The sequence below is a fragment of the Acartia tonsa genome, chromosome 3 (assembly GCF_053477335.1).
Source record: "Acartia tonsa isolate MP-2025a chromosome 3, ASM5347733v1, whole genome shotgun sequence".
NCBI classification, from domain to species: domain Eukaryota; kingdom Metazoa; phylum Arthropoda; class Copepoda; order Calanoida; family Acartiidae; genus Acartia; species Acartia tonsa.
In genome coordinates, this window is record NC_137262.1 from 53961687 (window position 1) to 53983357 (window position 21671).

At 32.4% G+C, this 21671-nt stretch overlaps 2 long non-coding RNA genes across 2 annotated transcripts in view; both read left to right on the forward strand.

Moving 5' to 3' along the window:
* The first annotated feature begins 2956 nt into the window (after window positions 1–2956).
* Window positions 2957–5163, forward strand: LOC145315020 (uncharacterized). The gene is made up of 3 exons (XR_013877918.1): window positions 2957–3449; window positions 4451–4520; window positions 5109–5163. It is a non-coding gene; the product is annotated as an uncharacterized LOC145315020 (long non-coding RNA).
* A 576-nt stretch (window positions 5164–5739) lies between these two features.
* Window positions 5740–21671, forward strand: part of LOC145315023 (uncharacterized) — a 28621-nt gene continuing 12689 nt past the window's right edge. The window contains exons 1-2 of the long non-coding RNA XR_013877919.1: window positions 5740–6349; window positions 7097–7261. This is a non-coding gene — a long non-coding RNA (uncharacterized LOC145315023). The remainder of the gene's footprint in view (window positions 6350–7096; window positions 7262–21671) is intronic.

The window sequence follows — 21671 nt, forward strand, 5'->3', positions numbered from 1 at the left end:
TATGAACTGTGCATGTGCGATCCGGTGTTTTTTATATATTTTCTTTATTTTAATGTTTTTTAGAAGTGGTGTGTATTTCAGCTTTCTTTTTGCCTATATAGCTAGGCGAACGAGTGTAGGGCTGTTATTCTGCTTTCTTTTACTTTTATCAAGCTAAGTTGGCAGGTGTGTGCGTGTTGCTGTTTAGTACATGGTGTATATTGTCTGCTGTTATATAATGTACTTTAGGCCTATATGGCCTGAGTGTGCCTCCCGCCTAAGTGGCTTGGATACAGCTGAATAGTATTTGCATAACTCGCTGCTATGAAACATATGTGCGTATTTTTGTTTTTAAATTACTTTCTTATTGTTATATCTTTTTTGTTTTTATTTTTAAAAGTCTAATTTTTATGGCCTAGCAATTATTATTTATCCTAAATAAAGTGATTAACTTTTTTGTCTTTAGCGAAGAATCTCGGTAACCACTGAACCGATATGGTTTTTCTTTACAGTAAAGCTACCTATGGGTATTGGGATGGTTTTAGGCTATTTTATTTTTAAAAGTATGGGTAGGTATGGTTTTAGGCTATTTTTTGCCCTGCCAGATTCTTTTGATTATAGAGCCCCTAGATGCTAGGGCCACAGTGGCTAGTTTATTTAAAAAGACGATAAATTTGTTTAAAAGAAGATATTTTTGACAAAGTTAACATTTTTATGTATAAATTTACGAGAAAAAAGATTTTTAAGTGAAGTAAATATTTTAAATGTAATAAAACAAGGATGACAACATCCATAAGTAGCGAAGCATAAAAAAATCATTGATGGTAATATGTACAAGTAGATTTGAAGTGTATTTATTAATTGATTTATTGGAGAAAATAAACATGGATGGAGTAGAATTATTCCAAACATGAAGAAAAAATATTTTAACAAAAAGCAAAGTGCTTCTATGGTTTATATTCTATTACACAAAATTTTTAGATTGTTTTTATGCGCACGAAAAACGAGTTTATCCTATATTTGTCTACTTATCAAAAATTATTTTGCCAAAAACTGACAAAAATTATTCGGCGGCAATTATTACTTATTTTTAGGAAAAACTGGGATTGTTTAAGGGTAAATATTTATAAAAATCTAATTTTTGAAGGAGGAACTTTTCTGTATCTTCTCATTTTATGTAAAAATTATAATCGTGTTTAGTGGAGAAAAATAGATATATTGATAGTCTAATATTTAAGATGTTTTAACACACATATTGATTTAGCTTATAAAATTATAAAGGGAGGGATAGGTAAAGTGAATAAAATATGATATTTAAATATTATGATATTTGATTGTTTAAAAGGGAAATAGATACTTAATTACTTCTCATCTGATCATCAAAAACTTTTTAAATAACCTTTCATAATTCTAATCAACCGAGATTGTTTTATTAACTAAAAATTGGTAATTTTATGCCTTTTTTCTTGTTTGATAATTGAGGGGAAATTTGAACATTTCTTTTTATATTATGTTTCTAAGGTTACTGAACTTGTTGTATATACTTGAAATAATTTACTTATTTTTAAGGATTTATTTTATGACTTTAAATTGTGAATTTATATTTCAATTAAAGTGGAAATTAAGTAGGAAAAAGTTCTATTTTTAAATTCGTATTATTGACAAAACTACCCCTCTATCTACAAAGGATGAATATCAGAGATAGTTTAGCATGCTAATATCCTATTTATCAAAGCAAGGGTGATGTTTAAAATCGGTTTACATTTTAGGAAAAAATAAATGTTAAACAGTTTACTTTTTGTTTGACAATAGAAACCTATTTAGGAGATTTAAATTCGACTCTTTGTCAGACTGTTTAAAATGAAGTATTTCGCCTTTATAATTTTGCAATTTTAACTATATATGGGAGAGAAAATGGGCCAATTGAAGTTACTTGGACATTTTATTGTAACCTTGTTTTTTGAGTTTGTTATTGTACTGAATAAAAATATTGTTTATTTTATAAATTTCTAAGTTACTTACATTTGTATAAAAAAAAAACATTTAGCTGCAAATCCTTTATATCTAGAAAAAGTTCTCATATTTTGGGGTTATTAAAATTAAAACAGAAAATTTCGTTTTTTAGTGAAACAAGAAATCTTTTTTCCCTATATTTGATATTATAGTTGAGATGATTTTAAAGTTTGATAATCCGATGAGAAATCTTTTGTTTTAAGGCTATAAAAGTCCTTTATTTTGCCACACTTAACAAAAAGGCCTTTATTTAAACATTTTCAATTATATGCTACAAAAAAAAAATAACTTCCTGGAGGTCCAGGGATAACAGGATATGTAAAAATTGCTTTGAGACCAATTATTATCCGATGGATTAGAACCGGTTCTCAGCTATATTAAAACTCATGTATAGCATTGAATTATATATAATTTTCAACCAATACCAACTAAAAATTCATAATACTAGTTTAGTAATTTTTTCATTTTAGAGTTAGTGGGAAACTGTCTATAATACGATTTTCTTCATAGTTTACTATATGAAGTTTGAGAATACATGAAATTATTTGCTTTGTAGCCTTAATCTAAAAATAAAATCTCTAAGCTAATGTGGAACTTAATTCAAGCTTCTATAAAATAAAGAACTTAATCAGTTCAGTCCTAAACTTTATAAAGTTGTATAATTAGTAGTTTTAAATATAAGTACAAGAAAATCAAATTTATTTATGTGTATAAAAATTAGTAAAAAGTGCATATTTTTAAGCGATTATCAAAACATATGTTTAAATTCAAGTTTTATTTCTCATAAACACTGAATTAATAAGTTTATTTTCATAAAAAAATTAGACAACGTTTTACTTACATACAGGGATCTAAAGGGATAAGACAATGGATGATAATCTTGTTGGAAAATTTAAGACACATAGACACATAAAAATTTGATCTAGTTAGACATACATACAGGGATCTAAAGGTATAGGACAATGGATGATAATCTATTGGAAATTTACGTCACATATGCATATAATTTAATAAAAATTGGATTTAATTAATTTTGTCTATTTATTAAAACTCGATGTTTAACAGAAGTTTCTATTTCTTTTGGGATCAAGTTCATGTTTATTTTCAAGGTCTTGTATTTTTGGATAACACATGTCTGTTCATAAATTTTGTCAACTATTAATTTATTATTGTGTGGTGTTTTCTTATTACTGCAAAAAAAATCTTAATAGCTTTATCTATTTAGTTGTTATTAATTCTTGTATTTACTTTTAGGTATTGTGTCTGTAATTGTATTTTGGAGATTCGAAATTTGCTGAGGAAACTGAAACTGTGAACTGAAAAGAAGATGGCATTGGTGACAGCTGAGAAAATTGCGAAATTCCTACCAGTTTTACTCTCCATTGGGGCCTCCTGTAATATGCAGATGTACCGGATTTGTCTGCGGAAGAGTGAAGGGCTTGTGGGTACTAATGGAGGTATAGGAAGGTTTTTAAGCAAAATTATTCTATAACTAAATTGTATGTTTTATGCAGTTTTGTGGGGAGTTATTTTATAATTTTGATTGTATGTTCTTTTTTGCTACAAAACTAGATATGTCTGTATTTGTTACAGACTAGATAGCGTATCTGCTCTAGAACTAGAATTGTCGTCTGTTGAGCTTTTTAATATTCTATTGAATTTATTTATTTTATTAAGCACACATAATTGCCCTACTTTATAATTATAATGATGTTTATTCTTGTTCAAACTTTTTATTATTTTTTCTTGCCTTTTATAAATAAAACATTAAAGTAATGTATATAGAGCAATAAATAGTATATGTAACAACCACCCCTTCTCAAAGACCTTTTACACGACTTTTGGTTGGGTCTTTGAAATAAGCTGAATCATTAAAAAATGTAAATACAGCCGGGTGCTGGCAAAAGAACCAAGAGCAAATTGGAAATAAAATAATATGCTCTTTATACATTTATACTATAAATTTATTAATGAAACTCTGTGTCTCATTGTATAGTTCTAAGAATGGGATCTGGAGATTCTTAAAACGTTTGGATAAAGACTATTTTATACCGTATTTTTTTAGCTAGATAAACCCTAATATAATTTAAGACATTAATTATTTTATTTAGGGTTTTTATTAGACTGTTGCTCGATTTAATTGGCTTAAACTCTGGCTTTGTTTCAAGCTTATTCATATCAATCCTGTTAGTTCTCCGTTCAGTCAGGGCAATGAGTAATAAACTCCCATTTGACATACTAATGTATGCAATGATAAAAAATAATAAGCCAAATAGCGCAAGAGTACTACCAACCACCATACTTGTTAATAGAACTAACATGATTGTCATGAATTTATTTTGAGAAGGAAAGTCTTCAAGATATTGGAACCATGATAAAGCCTTTGTGTTTCTGGTCCCATTTTTCATGCACAATGCACTTTTAAAATCTGATTTTTCTTTAATTCTATTGTTTTCAGATATGTTAGTGTTGTAAGAGGACTGTACAGTTTTGCAGTAGTCAATTTTCTGCTCATCTAAATCCTCAGGGTAATTTTCTTTGCTTTTTATTTTACTGATGTTTGTCCGTTCGTCTATTTCCTCTTTTTGCCCCAAACTATTTTCTAAATCGACTTTGCCTATTGTTTGATTTAAATGTTCCTCTACAGGTTTATTTCTATTATATTCTAAATTTTCAAAAATTTTCCTAGTCGAATTAACGGAAATTTTATTGGTAGATAATTTTTCAATATTTTGACTTATTTTTTGATTTGACACATAATTAGGGGATTTACTAATATTATCCAATTTTGTGTTAGACACCTTTTCTTTTATATTGGTAATTATTGGCGGATTAATTTTATCTATTGGATTATTAACAACAGAGTTTTCTATTATTTTTAAATCATTGTTTATAGACGAACAGTTTAATGTTGAAGTATTAGATGTTTGACTTTCCATTAATATATTTTCTATTAGCTTATTAGTATTATTACTATTTACACTATTTTGGGTATTATTATTGACGTTATTTTGGGTATTATTATTGACATTATTTTGGGTAGTCGAACATTCTAGTACTTCAACATTCTTAATTTTTATATTTTCATTTTGATAATCAATATCCGAATTTTTCAGGTTTATCTGAATGGACAAAGAGATGTTGTTTTTGGGACCAGTTTGATTTGGAGGTGAGGTTTTCCCTAGAATAGGGGTGCCGGGTATGTCCCAAGAATCCGTAACTTGTGGTATTTTTACCTGTAATTGTATGTTTTTGCTTTCTTGAGAAATACTCGGCTGCCCTACTAGTTTTTTTCCCATTGTTGGCGGGAGTTTGCACGCCGACAATGGATGGTATAGTCTTGATACACCATAATTTAAGCAGCGTGGGCATTGGTCTTTGGAGGGATTGACATTAGGGAAAGTGAAACATTCCCCACTACCATGGGTGTCAGAATTACACAATAGGCAAACTGTACTGTTAGTTAGGACTTTTTTCTTTTTATCCCACCATTCCACATTTGCTTTTTTAACTGCTTCATCTGGATGTTTTAAACAGTATCTAGAATAGTGAGGCTTTTGGCAATACTCACACGTGGGTTTAGGTTGATGTGAAATCTCTTGGGTAGGGTTTTTTTCCTTTTCTACCTGGTTTACATTTGCATTTTTTTGTCTGTCTAATTTTCTTTTTCTCTCAATTGCTGAGGTATAAAAGCTTCTATTATTACTAAACCAGCTTAAGATTGTTTCTTTAGTAATGTAAGGAACATTAGTGGATGTCAAAAATGCAGATTGCAATAATGGTGGTACCAAATAGGTACATATTTTTTCCCTAAGTTTAGCCATTTGATTTTCATGACTATTGCCTGTTTTTTGCAACATGGCTGCCAAATATATTATTATTTTATTTGGTCTGTCTTCATCTTCAGCAGTGAATCTATAAGTGTAGAATTGTTTCTCATATTCATGTGGGTTGAGTAATTCTGCACCTATGGTAGTTAGGATCGATTTTACAAAATCCTGAGCACTAAGGGCATTAGGATCTATTTCTAGCATATCTAGTTTATTCCTTGATTCTGTATTAAAGTAGTGAATAAGAATATTGTTGTAGGAACTATGAGTAAAGGGGATCTCATATTCCTCCAAATATTTAAAAGTGCTAAAAAAAGTGTAAGGGTTAGTTTTTTCTCCATATTGGGGTGGGATTTTACCCAATATTTTGACTTGTCTGTGAATACGTTCGTGTTGACAACTGCCCCACACTAAATTATTTGGTATGAGATTAATTATTTTTGCTGTATTTAGGTCAGTGGTAGATGTATTTTCATGAAGAAGAAGTTTGAGTTGCCACATTTGAGATTCAGTTAAGATATTTCCAAGTAAGTTATTTTCTTGTCTTGTCTCTCTATTTCTGTTATCTCTATTGGTAGATGGAGTCCTTCTATCTAACTCTGTATCTGAAGAGCTAGAACTAGAGCTAGGACCACTACTGTTACCACGTCTATTCATTCTCCTTGGCATAGAGAAATTCTGTCTGTCTTTATGCCTGTCTTCTCTGTCACTGTCATCTCTTCTATGTTGTCTTTCTTTGCTAGACTTAGTTTTGTCTTTATCGTGTTTATAACGATTTTCATGTCTATCATGATGTTGTTCATGGCGTCTTTGGTCCTCATTGCCATGTGGGTTAAGTGGATCATACATTCTGTCAGGCCTTTTTTTAGAATGTTTTTTACTTTTTTGTCTGTCAAAATCCTCACTATAATAGCTAGATTCTGACTCATAACCCGAAAAATCTGAAGTTGGTTTAACTACTTTTTTATTTTGGGGTTTATTTCCATTATTTTCTTGTTTTATTACTTGAATATTTGGCTCATTTTCATGTATGGTAGAAATGTCTTGTACATGTATTTGAGGCCTATGTAATATGCGATTTTGTCGCCTATTGCCTAAGACAAGCATTGCTGTTGTTGAGTGAATCTCAGGCCTAACATGAACACTAGGTATTTCCTCCAGTCTTAGATAATGATTTACTGCATTATTTAATCCAGGTTCATATTCTGGATTATAAGGTGGAGGATTTAATATTTCATCTTCTAATTGATCAATAATAATATCATCCATTTTAGGTTATTGCTGTACTACACATGGAATGAGGCCTAAATCAAAGATAAATGGAGCACCATTGTGCGTGGCCTATGCTCTGGATAGAAGAGATAAATGGCAATGATGATGATGACATGTTGAATGATTGTTTGTCAATGAAGAGCTGCGCTTTTATGGATGCTTTACTGGTAAGACTTATTTAGTGGCCTTGAGCCAATATCCCACCTAAAAGAAAAAAAGTTAAATCTTACCTGGGTTAATCCGTAGGTAACGGAACCAATTATTATGCTTCACTACCCGGTTCCCGGAACAGTCGCGTCCTTCAGTCACACTACTATGGCCAAGGCGCAGCGCTCTCACCTCCTCTCCCGGTCCAAGCTTGATTCAGTGAAACACTAATATCTGTCTGATTAGAAATACTTATCCAATGAAATGACTAATTATATTCAAGCCAAATCACTAGATAATAGATTACTAAACAGTAGATATATAATTTACCTAAAAACCCTATTCCGAAAATAATGTGTTATCGGTGGTTTCAGGATTGTATATCAACAATCATACGTTTATTGGAAATCAAACTATTAAGTTATTGGTAACCTATAAAACTTTCAATGACTATTTATCAATACTTGCCCATAAGGGCTTAAACCCTATTATTTCCCCCCTATACCTAATACATAAACAAAATTTTTTAATGTCTCAGATTTTTATTTTTAAGGAAACGGAATAATTTTAATTAACAAAATCTATTTTATTTTAGGTATGTTTTTGCCAAAAATCTCAGAGAGAAGTTTTACTCAAGCTAAATTCTTGTCAAAGATTATAACCCGTCTTAACCCTTAAGACTTTCGACTGGTGATATAGTGTGTAGTATCACCACTACTGATACTAAAGCCCGAAATGGGCCACCTTTTATAGGCCTTACTTCCCAGCTAACTGGGCAGAGCCTAGAGAGAATCACCAAAATGCTTCTCTTTTAACTTCTCTTTGGCAGAGCCTAGAGAGTATCACCAAAGTGTTTCTCTTTTAACTTCTCTTTGAGACATTTGATAAATCATCGAGTGTTTATACAAAGTGATAAGATAACAAATTAAAGATTGCAAAGTGATCACATTGTATTTTTGCACATGTTAAACATGAAAGTATGGAATCAGTGATTTCAACGAGTCCTATGCTTGAGAGATTTAAGCCAATAACTGTTCTCGTGGTCTTAAAGAACTATTAAATTTACATAATATCACAAGCATAAACTCTCTGAAACCAGAAAATCCACACCATTGTTATTGTTATACTAGAAAATATTTGACTATTGATTTTACTATTTTCGTGGTTTTGTATGAATTACCATAAAAAGGATTAAGTTTTGATTCAACGAGTAAATGCATAGGGGAGAGATCTTTAAAGGGAAGTGTTAATTTGCACATATGTGGGTAAAATTATGACATGGGGGAAGGCTTATTTTTTCATGTGTTAACTCGTGGAAAACTCTTATGGTGCCTTTCAGCTTATTGAATTCGTACTTTACCAGATGTTTTTATAGATATGTACTTTATTTTAAAAAGAGTTATATTTTGTTCTAAAATAATTTCATCATAAATAAGAAGGCAAAATAATAAGCATATATTATTGGTGGAAAAGTTATAGGCACATAATTGTTAATCATTTTAAACATAACTAGATTTATCTGGATTATTTATTTACTAGATGTTTCTTTGAAGAATAATATAGAAGTTAAATTAGGATCTACTTTTCTCCCTTGCAAGGCTACTCTACAATTTTCTGTATGTTGTAAAATGACTAAGAGGGTGAAATGTTGATCCATAGGAAAGTGAATAGTAACAAGGATGGCAATATATCCATAAAAAGGAAGCTCTAAAATTAGAAGGTGAACAAACGAACATTACCACTAAAATAGTGTCAGAACTTAATAAGCAAAAGAATACTAATTTATAAGTCTAAACAGAATTATAGACAAATTAATTTATTGTAAAATTCCAAAAAATAATTGAATAAATAGCAGCATTCTTTAAATAAACGTACGAACCTCTTGGTAATGATTATAGAGTTGATACGCTTACTAAATCGCACCTATCTGTCACAGAAATCTCCATTGAAATCAATAGGGCAATTCTAACATGCCTAAATTAACAATAATAGCTATCCTTTATATACAGACGGACTTAAGAACCTACCATAATTAATTAAAAGCCTTTGCAACAGTATTTTTTTTCAATTTGAAAATTAGTATGTCAATAACATTTCAGCCATGAATAAAGCCAAATAGCCGACGAAAACCACTAAAATTGCATATCGACGACATGTGCCTTTTTGCTTGCACTTTAGTTTATAGTCCTGTTGCAATGGATATATTATTACATGGATCTTACACTAGATTTCCATGTTCTCTAATAAAGTTAAAGTTGAAGCAGGCTAAAATAAATATTCGCCCCTTTCACTTCCTTTACCCTATCCCCTCCTCTCCTACTGTATGAACGAACTGACCATGCATATTCTACATCCATTACTTTTGCAAGTAAACCGAAAATAAAAAGAATCATTTTATTCACTAAGAAACCCAACCATTTTTAGAATTATGTAAATAAATCATTAATAAAGGCGGAGTATGGGCAATTTGTTCCAATTTGGCCACAAATATTGCAAACTTGCAATATTTCATAGTTTTGGGGCATTTCTACACTTCGGGTGTTTTCAAACAGTGCAACATACAGCTTTAGAATGGATATATTATTACTTCGATCTTCCATCAGGTTTTCATGTTCCCTAACAAACTTAAACACGTAGCGGGCTATAATAACATCCCCTCAACTACTACTGGATGAAGGGAAATGACAAGCTAAATTAACGTGAATTTTTCTTCTGTCATAATATCCACGTATATTCTACATCAATTAGTTTTGGGCTACAAGAACAAAAATGATAAATTTAATAAACGATTTTCTCGTATTCATTCGAATCCGGTGGATAGGAACCGGTTCTCATCCATACGAAAAAACTATGTCTAGCACCGTATTATATCCAGCTTTCTACGAATATAAAAATGTACAATCATAAGATTTAAACCAGTTTTTTAGCCGGTGCCTCCGGCACTTCGGGGCTAAAAAAACTAGTTTTAATCTTATAATTGTACATTCTATATCCGCAGAAAGCCGTTTATAATACGATGCGAGAAATAACTATTCTCGTATTCATTCGAATCCGGTGGATAGGAACCGGTTCTCATCCATACGAAAAAACTATGTCTAGCATCGTATTATATCCAGTTTTCTACGAATATAGAAATGTACAATCATAAGATTAAAACCAGTTTTTTAGCCGGTGCCTCCGGCACCTCGGGGCTAAAAAAACTAGTTTTAATCATATAATTGTACATTCTAAATATATCCGCGGAAAGCCGTTTATAATACGATACGAGAAATAACTATTCTACATATTTCCCAATATTAGTTTGTCCCATTGTAAAATTTCTCAAGCTTCGCTCGAATTGATGTTGTCATCCTTGTTTTCATCTACCGTTATGATCAGTAAGTTTAGAAAATAGATTTATTCATTGGCAGGCTGAATATCGGTCTTTTTTCAATGGATTTTTAAAATTTTATACCCTGTGAAACTTTTGCCCCATTTATTATATCTGAATCAGGAATATATCTGAATACTGCGAAAGAGGCATCTAAGAGCACTTTTGAAAAGGGGAGGGGGGAAGTTGACACTCTATTTTACATTTTAGTTTTAAAAGAAAAAGTAAAAAAAATCTTTTGACGGAGGGCATTTTTTTCATGTGCGGTTTCTCTTTGGTATGTGGTAGAGTAGATTCCTTCCCCTTTATGAACTTCCCCTATCCCATGAGAAGCTTTACTGTAAAAGAGAACCAACGAAAGAAAATGGTTATTTCCGAAAGGAAATCAAAGCTTTTAATAAATTTGTAATGTGAATTTGGGTTTTCGAAAATTTATCAACAAAATACGTACTGTAAAATGCATGACATTAATGATGAGAGTAGGGGGAAGTTCTTGGCTCAAAACGGGCGCTACTCATTACCATGCCAAGTAAGGACTTCCAGACAACGGTCTTGTAATTTAAGAGTGAGTTGTCTGTTTGGTGTTTCTTAACTTAATACCCTAGGTGTTTGGACATACAACATGAGATTGGCTCCCCTTAGTTATACCTGGTTGTTAGATCTGACGTTCAGCTTAATGGACTGACAGACATACAAGAATTAAAGAGATGTCTTGCTTTTTACCAAATTTGTTTTGATATGCCTAATTGAATCACATTCCAGTGAAAAGAAGAAAATAACGCAGGACATTTGTCGTAGTGTTCTATGGACATAAAATGCTTTAAATCACAGTAGATAGTTTAAGTTCTCAACATATTGCTTTTTCTCTTTAAACATACACTGGCTTTAATCGTCTTTAGGTGTGACGTAATCTTGGCCGAGATTCGAATCCATCACCTCCCTAAATGGCGAGCAGATTCGCTACGTGTTACGCTACAGTCGTGAGTTGACAACATGGTCCTAGGACAAACGCAGGAGTCCCAAACGTCGGAGTGGACAAACGCAGGAGTGAACACTTAACCTAACATATTTTAGACTAACTTATAGGTTTTTAAAATGCCTAACCTCTGCGGGGGGCTTATTTGTACATTCATATCTTAACCTAACCTAATCTGTATAGAAATACTTAATTAAATCAATATTTAAACACCCCTGCGTTTGTCCACTTCGATGTTTGGGACTCCTGCGTTTGTCCTGGAACCGACAACATTATAAATAAAGATATAACCCAGTAAACTATCTGGACCCATTTTCATCTGTTAGACAATTTATTTCTGCTTTTTTCAGCGACTTGGCTGTGTTAATATTCCCGACGCTATTGTCTGATATTAAAAGACCCAATTGATAGTCGGCACAGTGTCACGGGGTGGGGACATACAGTTATTTAACCCATATCCTCCTCTATTGTTTCACTCTAATGGGTTGACAATATTACACTGTGACTGCAATATTTTAAAATCTTAGGGAACAGCCCAGGATGCCATATGCTACAAATATAGGTGTAGGTTTTGTATATAATATAAGTAATAAAGGAAACTTTAAATATATATAAAAATAGTAACAAGAATGACATTATCCATCAAATTGTTGTTTAATTACTAAGGATGTGCGTGGCTATTAACAATAATAACATTCATTGAACAAGTTAGTATGAACAAGGATGACAACATCTGTTAAAGCGAAGGTATTAGATTAGATGGCAGGACAAACAAATTCAAAAAAATGAAGAGAATTAGAACTTAAAAGTAGAATATGAAGTCTAACAAAATTGTATGCATTTTATTCGCCAAATTGCTTAATTTTAGATACTTGAGTTTTAGGGTCTTGATAATAGAGATGCCTCGCTTATAACATGTGCCTTGTTGTCCATGGAAGTATTATTACCATATTTTTGAAACTCGTCAAAAATAATATATAAAGAAATTAGAATCCTATTCAATTTATATTCAAAAATAATCTTTAACAAAAATTAAAAACCTTATTCAGTAAATAGTTCTAGTCAGGCTTTTGTTTTGACCAAATATTAAGCTCATTTACCTATTCCGAGTATGAAATAAAGACATACAAAATTGATATAAAACCATATATACTTTATGGAGTACATTTTGAACAAACAATTTCATATTGAAACCTCTGCTCTCTGTGTGGGACTAAGGATAGTGTAATAACTTCTGAAAAGCAGAATAATAATCAACATGATCCACCCTGTCAAAACTGTTATTTGAGATTATGTCGACTATAAAGCTTTATTTAAAAGTGGTCATGGCTGACGTAATGAAAGGATAACTATATAAACCATATAAACAATTTTACCCATTTAATCGTCATTTTGAAGTTGGTTATTTTTTGGGGGAAAAGGTTTAACCCACTTTCTCGTATTCATTCGAATCCGGTGGATAGGAACCAGTTCTCATCCATACGAAAAAACTATGTCTAGCACCATATTATAACCAGTTTTCTACGAATATAAAAACTGGATATAATCTTATAATTGTACATTCTATATCCGCGGAAAGCCGTTTATAATACGATGCGAGAAATAACTATTATTACACTTTCTTTTCAAGATGTTCTAATTGTGATTGTTAAATCTTTGTAAGACTCAATAACCTGGCATGGTAGCTTTGAATTGTCCATGTCCCTGACGCAAAAAATTATATAAAGTCACGTGTAGTAAAGGGACACTTTGAAAATTCAAATTATTGGTTTTTACCCTTGAAACATTAAGTATTTACTATTCCCGTTTTGGAAACGCAACATTTTATAAAAGCACTTGTTTATTGTATTGATTAATGATTGTGGGTGTGAGTACTTGAATAAAAGACCAACAAGATATAACAAGGATGACAACATATAATTAAGTGCCAAAGCTCTTAAAAAGTATATGTAAAAGTATGATAAGCATTGCAAATGGAAGAAATAATAAGCAGAAAATTTTACACCTACAAAACAAATGAACGTCAGAGCATTACCGAGAAAGTAAATTATATATTGAATGCTCATTAGAAAAATAAATCTTTAAAAATGCGATCGTTTATCTTAAATAGCAGCCGAGAAAATCACGTTTCCCCTATACTTAACTGACTAATGGGCTTATTATATAGTAGCTTTGCTACTAAAAAAACTAATGAACAATCCTTTCAACTTTCACTGATTTTAGCCACTAATAACATTGCAAATATAAACATGAGACCAGTTCAAGAGATCTTATGTAGCATGGTAGTACAATTGAATTTTAGTTTTGATTAGCATTATAAAGTGATGTTATACTGCTAATGAAATAAAAAGGTTCCTATATATGTATTATCATAATAATAGATATAAATCAGGAATATAGGAATGAAAAAATACAAGTTTCAAATTAAAAATCATACTTTCTAGTCTATTGAGGTGATGCACTACACAACTGATTATCTTTTGATCATTGGTTGATAAGTATGACCACTACTAGTTTTGACTAAATAGAGATTTAATAAAATTACTCAAAGTTTTAAGCAATTAAATTAAAAGACATATTTATAAAACTTTGTGTGCCAGAATAATGTACAGTTCATTGTCTTCTCCCTCCCTTTGTCCTAGGGCACCTTACAGGACGACAATTACAGACAACCAACCCTTCGATTGCATTACTTTTGCCTATTGTTGGGGGTAGGGAGTGTAATACCCCCTATAAACTTTTTGCGGGGGTAAATTTGTTACAGGAGGGTAAAATTCTATCATTTTTACAGTTTTTTGACACCAATCATCCCCTTTTCGACGTCTTGTAATATTGATTTGTTGAAAAGAAACAGCACATAAGCTTGACAGGGTTGACCGGCCAAGGAGATATAGAATGTGTAATGTGTGAGGTCATAAAAAGTATGTCTAAATCTATTTAATTTTTTAGGGGTTTCCTTTCCCACTTCTACTCTTATCCTTCCTTTTTAGACCTATTTTTATGCGTCACACATAAAACTTTTTTCATTTCCGTTGACCAATCCCTGTCCCCCTGAGACGCAGCAGTATGTTATTAAAAGATGTTTGCGCCGAGTAAAAGAAAATATTTAACCACATTCATTTATTATGTTCTCTTTATAATATTATTAAACAATACATGTTCCGTTATACACACAGAGGGAGGGATGATTCATTTGAAGAATAAAATATAAACTAAAAATTTTAATAAATGATAGATTTTAAAGCCCCATCCCTGAAGTATAGTAGGAATATTCAATATTGGATAGTTATTTTAAGACCGGGCGAACAAAACTTGTATTAAATTTTTTGTTCTTACTTTAATATTTGTGGAAAACTGTCTGTAATGCAATGCTAGACATGATTTTTAAGTATGGCTGAGAACATAAACGTCCAAGCTTTTTATTTTTTTGGGGGGGGGGTAAAATTTGTTTAAGGGGGGGTACTTTGCTTTTTTGGGGGGGGAGTAAAATGGCGCAAATTTCCCCCCCCAAAAATATTTACCCCGGGGGGGTAAAATTTGCTTGGGGGGGGAGGGGGTAATTACCCCCCCTGAAATCTGTTGTTTTTGTTTACCCCCCCCCCCCCCCAAAATTTACCCCCGGGGTAAAATTTTTGGTGGGGGTAATTAAAATATTATTAAATATTTAGTATTAAAAATGCCCCCCCCCCCTTGGACGTTTATGGCTGAGAACCGGTTCTAATCCTCCGGATATTAATCCGTTTCGAAGCCATACTTTAAATTTTAATATATCATCTAACAGTGTTCTTAATACGACAATAGGCAAAATCATCCTATTATATAAAGTAGTAAGCGTTTTTTGTCTGTCTCGAAGGATCTCGCTAACCGCTGAACCGATATTGTTCTCCTTTACAGTGAAGCTTTTTATAGGTCCTGGGAAGTTTTTGAATTATTTTTGGGGAGGGTGTCGTCACCCGGGCCCCCTTCCCCCCCCCCCCCAAAAAAAATGTTTTTTTACTCATTTGAAACTCAAATTTAAAATGAGATGATGTCAACTTTTCCCCCTCCAACCTTAAGTGCCCCTAGAGGCTTCTAGGGGCGTAGCCGCTAGTATAAAATAAAGTCAGAGGAAGAATTTGAGAAATCCCTCTCCGTGATAAAAAGGCACTTTTACTTTTAATAGAAGAGGGGGGTGGGGGCGGGGAATAAAATAAAAAGTAAGAAAAAGCAGCATGATGAAGGAGGGTGTATACACCCCCCTTGATTTTAAAATTTGTAAGGCCTGCCCATTTCTCCCCTCAAGGTTTTAATCCCCCCTGCAAAACCCTGTGCACGCTTTTAATCCTATAGTATTTATATGTAATAACATTTTATCTGCAGACACTAGCGGCTACTCCCCTAGAGGAGTTTGAGGGAGAAGGAATTGACCCTCAATTTTAGTTTGATTAAAGATGTGAATTATATTACTAGCGGCTACGCCCCCTAGAGGCCTCTAGGGGCACTTGAGGATGGGGGAGTCGAATTTGATAACCCCATTTCTTATTTTAGATTTTAAAAGAAAAATTTAAAAAAAATATTTTCGGGGGTGTAAAAAATTTTTTTTAGGGGGTTGGGGGTGTCCCACCCCCCAAGAAAATAGTTATAAACCTTACCGGGACCTATGAGAAGCTACCCTGTTAAGGAGAACCCGATCGGTTCAGCGGTTAGCGAGATCCTTTGGTACAAACACACAGCCAAACAACCATACAAACAGACAAACATCCTGTTACTTTAGTATAAGGATATATGTCTGGGATTTGTCATCATTTAGCATTACCTTTTTTTATTAATTTGTCAGCCTGTCCGTCTGTCTGCATGTATGGACTGATTAATGCACCAGGGGGCAGCTATTTGATTGGTTGCAATTATTCTGAAAATATGATATAATCATAGATATTATGTCTACTAGTGTAATCATATCCTTCCTAAAAATAATAATTCAATGGTGTACTATCACATTCGCATCATGAAAGGTTCATTATTAAAATCTGTCCGTCCAACTGTCTGTATGGACTGATTGATGCATTTATTTGATTGCTTGCAATTATTCTGAAAATATGATATAATCATATAGATATGATGGCTACTGGTGTAATCATATCCTTTCTAAAAACGAGAATTCAATGGTGTCCTATCACATTTGCAGTTAATCATGTTAGCAAAGTATTTAGTTAAAAAGACAATCTTATTACATAATAGTTATTTCTTTCATCGTATTATAAACAGCTTTCCACGGATATAGAATGTACAATTATATTATTAATCTTATGATTGTACATTTTTATTATCGTAGAAAGCTGGATATAATACAATGCCAGACATAGTTTTTTTCGTATGGATTAGAACCGATTCTTATCCACTGGATTCGAATGAATACGAGAAAGTAATTTGTCTGTTAACATTTAGCTATCAACTGAAGCTATTGTAATCTCCCTTTTTGGAAGCTTTACATAGGTCCCAGTATAATTCTAAGCTATTTTTCTGGTGTTATAGGCGCATCCGCTAGTAGTAGATATTATATATAAGTTGCTCTGTTTGATAATTAGAGTGAATCAATGCTGTGATAATAACGTATGGTTCTAATCATTAAATAAAAGTAACAGGATGTCTATGTATGTGCGTTTGTGTGTGTTTAAGTGTGTGTGTGTGTAGCGAAGGATCTCACTAACCGCTGAACCAATATGATTCTTCTTACAATGATAATTCTCACTGGTGTAGGTACCAACACCCTCCAAAGAAAAATTTTGTGCTCTTTCTTTTAAAAAAACTAAAATTGCTATTGTGGATTGTCTACTCCCCCCCACCCCCAGGTATTACTCAGGCACGCCTAAAGGCCTCTAGGGGTGTAGCTGCTAGAAAAGTGATTAAATTGATATTATGTTACATTTGAGGAAATGATGTCGCTCCGAATTCAACAACAACCATCTGCTGTTTATTTTCTTAAATTTAACAGTGGTTTCACAAAAATACAAAAAGGATTCATCTAAAATTTAGCATTAATATTTTTTGTAATCAAAGAAAAACATTTAGATACAACAGTAAACTGTAATACAGTAAAAATATCTACACTCCCCTAAAACAGCCGAAGGGGGTTGTCATGTGAAATACACAAATACACAACCTTAAAATCAAGGGAGATGTAAAAACAGTTTTCATGTTTAGCGTGCCAATTTAGCAATCCATATAAAAATCTTTGACGTTTATTTTTAGTTACTTTACATCTTTATCTTTATCTTTGCTATTTTTTCTATTGCTGTTGTGTGTTAACGCTATAAGGATTATAATATATTTAGTAGTTTTATAAATTTAACGCTTTTTGAAACAAAATTTTAATTTTACCTATTTATTCTAAGGTTTAAATTTTTGCTTGTTATTTTGAATTTTTTGATATCGGTGTGTTTGTTTGTAATCTGTATGTGTGTTATTGACAATTTTAAGTATAAATATAAGTTGTGCTTTATGAATTTATCATTCTCTATTGAACTTTGGAATAAAGATGTCTGAGATGGAGTTCACGGATTCGGATGTTTGTTATGAGTATGCCTATGAGAGTGCCTGTGATGATTGGGATTTTATTCGAGAATACGAGTTTGGTTGTGCTCGGCAGCAGTTCGAATCTTATTTGGAATATCCTGGTGATGGTATCTGTATCTTGGCTAAAGAATGTTTACGTGAATTGGATGTACTGTTCAACTATTTCAGCTTGAGCCGCCCCATATTCGGAGAAACCAAGGAGGCTTTTGTCCGAAAGATGAAACCTATCTATAAAAAGGTTGCAAAACTGGACCGATTTTTTCGAGATGCTATGGGCTTGGTTGGCCAGAATGTTTATGATATTTGGCAAGAATATTAAAATTTGAATTTGTAGTTTAGTTTTAGTTTGTAGTGTTTTATAAAATTTATTGCCATAATTTTATGAATAAATTTTGTAATATTTATTTATTTGTTGTTTTGTATGCTTGAAAAATATTTCTGATTTATTTTGTTTTTGTTCTATGGCTGGTTTATTTATCCTTGCGCGCGCGTATCCTTATCTGGTGTGCTCAGAGTTCTGAAGTTTTTTGCATTTGTTTTTACTTTTAGTTGGTTAGCGAATATTCAAAAGAATGGCTGCAAGCGAAACTGTTAGATTAATTTGGGAGGATTTGACTAGCGTCATGAGGAATGCACATAGATATCTACAAGCGAGGATTGAGACCTCTGATCCTACCGTTGATAGACAGGAGGTGGTTAGACTATTGGGTGTCCAAGAGACTTTAGTCGCAAGGGTCTTGCTCTGTCGGCCTTTGCCAGGAGAAACTGAAGATGTTCAACTTGCTAAGTTGAAAACCGTAGAAGATGATGTAGAGTTTCACCAGCTCCAAGTTTTTCATGTTTAGACAAATTATTTGTGTTTCAAATATGCATTAATAAATGTGAAAATTATTTTATTTATTTTGTTTTATATTATATTTTTTTTTTTTTTTTTTTTTTTTTTTTTTTTTTAAAATTTGTTTTGTTTTAATAATTTTGCCGCCTCTTTTATTGTCTAGCTGCCTGCAGCTGTTGTGTAGATTAGTTTTTTATTTTAATCGGTTTAAAAAGGGGTGTTTTTTATTTCTCCAGGTGTATTAAATCTTTGTTATTTGGCGCGTTTAATTTGCGCGCGAATTGGTTTATATTTGTGTTTTAATTGATGTTTGCTTGGTTTGTTTTGTTTAATTTCAGTTGTGTTTTGTTGCTTATTGCGAAAATGCCTACATTTGCTGGTCGTGAGGCTTTAAAAGCTATTTATGGCGATTTCACTAGAAATATAGCCAAAATTGTGGTGGGTCTACAAAACGGCGAATACGGAGATTTAGCTTCTCAAACTGATCGCGATAATTTTAGAAGAGAGTTGTTGGATCTAGAATTTGAATGGGTCATTCGTTTCACACCAGATGATACTAAACCTGCTACGTTTGCCGAAGATTTTATCGAGTATTCAAATGATTATGTTGATTATATTCGTCGAAGACTCGATTCAATTTCCAACAGGATCTGTGCGGAAACCAGCGGTAGCTTTCCTTGATTTCGAAATATTGTTCTTATTGATTCCAAATTAATTTTTTCAATAAATTGTGGAAAATTGTTTTTTATTTGTTTTAAACGGCGTAATAATTTATTAAAATTTTTTATTAAAGGTTAGATTTATTTTATATTTGTATTGGAAAGAATTGTAGTGTTAGGCTTGCCGCTGTAATTTAGCGCATTATCATGTAGCATTCTATTAGCCAATAGGAATTGATTAATGACAGGTTAATGATGTTTACTCGTGAGCTTGATTCGTATCTTTAGCTTAGTGTACCTGGTTATTTTGGTATAAAATGAATGGTTATTATGGTATTTTAATCAGTTATATTTTCTGTTTGAAAGATGTCATTTGCAGAAAATGTGCTGGAAAATTCTCAAGCCTTGCTTGTAAATAATCTTAATTTTGAGAATATGCAGAATTATATTAAGGTTTTATTGGATAAAGTGTTGGATGAAGTTAAATATGAGAGTGTGACCAGGTTCAACAATCCTGAATTGCCTATGAGAGTTAGGGAAAGTTTCCTTACTGGATTTCATGAACGTTTGGAACGCCTGTATAGTGTCTTTCTCTCCCAATATCCCAGCTATGGTGAGGACCGTGAGACCGTTGTCGTTCGCATGAGACCTATTCTCGATGAATATTTACGCCTACGCGAAGAGTTTTTTATTAATATGATTATTAATTAATTTGTTACTTTTTGTTAATAAAAATTGTATTTTGTATGTTTGATGTTTTATCTAGGCTAAGTGTATTTGCGTGTGTGTGTGTGCTAGCGCAGCACGGGTGGTGTGTGTGTGTGTGTGTGTGTGTCCCTCAGTGACCTTCTGAGATGTACTTTACTGCTAATTGGCTTGTGTGTGCGTATGCCTATGTGGCACTAGGGTGTGTGTATCCCTAACTGAGTGGTGTGACGCACACACACCAGCAGACTAGGCTGTGTGAGTGTGTTTCAAAAGATTCGCAAGTTGGACTTCAAAATAAGCAAGCTGGTGTCATACTTATTCTAATTTGCATTATTTAAATTAAATTGAAAATCATCCTAGGTCTGTTTATGCTCAAATTTGACATGTGTCAACTTTTTTCAACACTTTATTTGTTTTACAAAAGGGAAATATTAATAAATGAAAATAGTTTCGGAGCGAAGCTTTACTTAAATTAGCTTTTTACGTTCGTCGATATAGATTTTTTGTAGTAAATAGAACCTTTTTTATTTTAATTATTACTTTTTCATAGAAAACTGTTTTTGGATTGGTCCTTTAACGTTTTACTTAGGTATTAATGCATATTTAAGATACACCTATCAACTAAATTTTTTGGAAGTAAGCTACTCTACAATTTTGCGTTTTTGTTTTAATATCAATTCTATTTTTCTGGGAGCGAAGCTTTTCTAGGCATCAGCCGCACATTCTACTGCTACGATTTTATTTATTTTGAGGCAAAACCTACTATTGTCGCTTAGAAACTTTTTAGATTTTTTCTCGTTTTCCTAAATATAGAAACAAGATTTCAATTAATTTTTTAATCTACTTATCCCTATCTTTTTTAAATAGAGTTTACCAATCATTCATAATTATTTTTAAGCGATACATTAACTCATTTTGTGCTTATTGATTATAATATATTTTGATTATATAGAGATTAACATATAAAGATTATAATATTAATATGGCTAAATAAGATTAAATAAGGATAATATGGTTAAATATAGGTATCATGAATAAGGATTAAATATGTTGCTATTCTAGACTAATATCTAAGTGGATGGGTATTAATTTTCTTAACCATCGTGGTTTCTAGGGGCGGAGTCATAGCGTGGCATTGGTTGAACCGAGGCACAGCGGCGACGTCCTGCTCCTCTATCAAGTTGTAGGCGAAGGTCTCCCCTAGTAGGCCAGGCTCTGAAACCCCATGCTGGTAGTCCACTTGGCCTTTGTTGTTGTTCTCTAGGATACTCTCCAAGTAGGTTACGAGTATCGTGCTGGTAATGGTTAGCACGGCGTTCTTGCAGTTGTT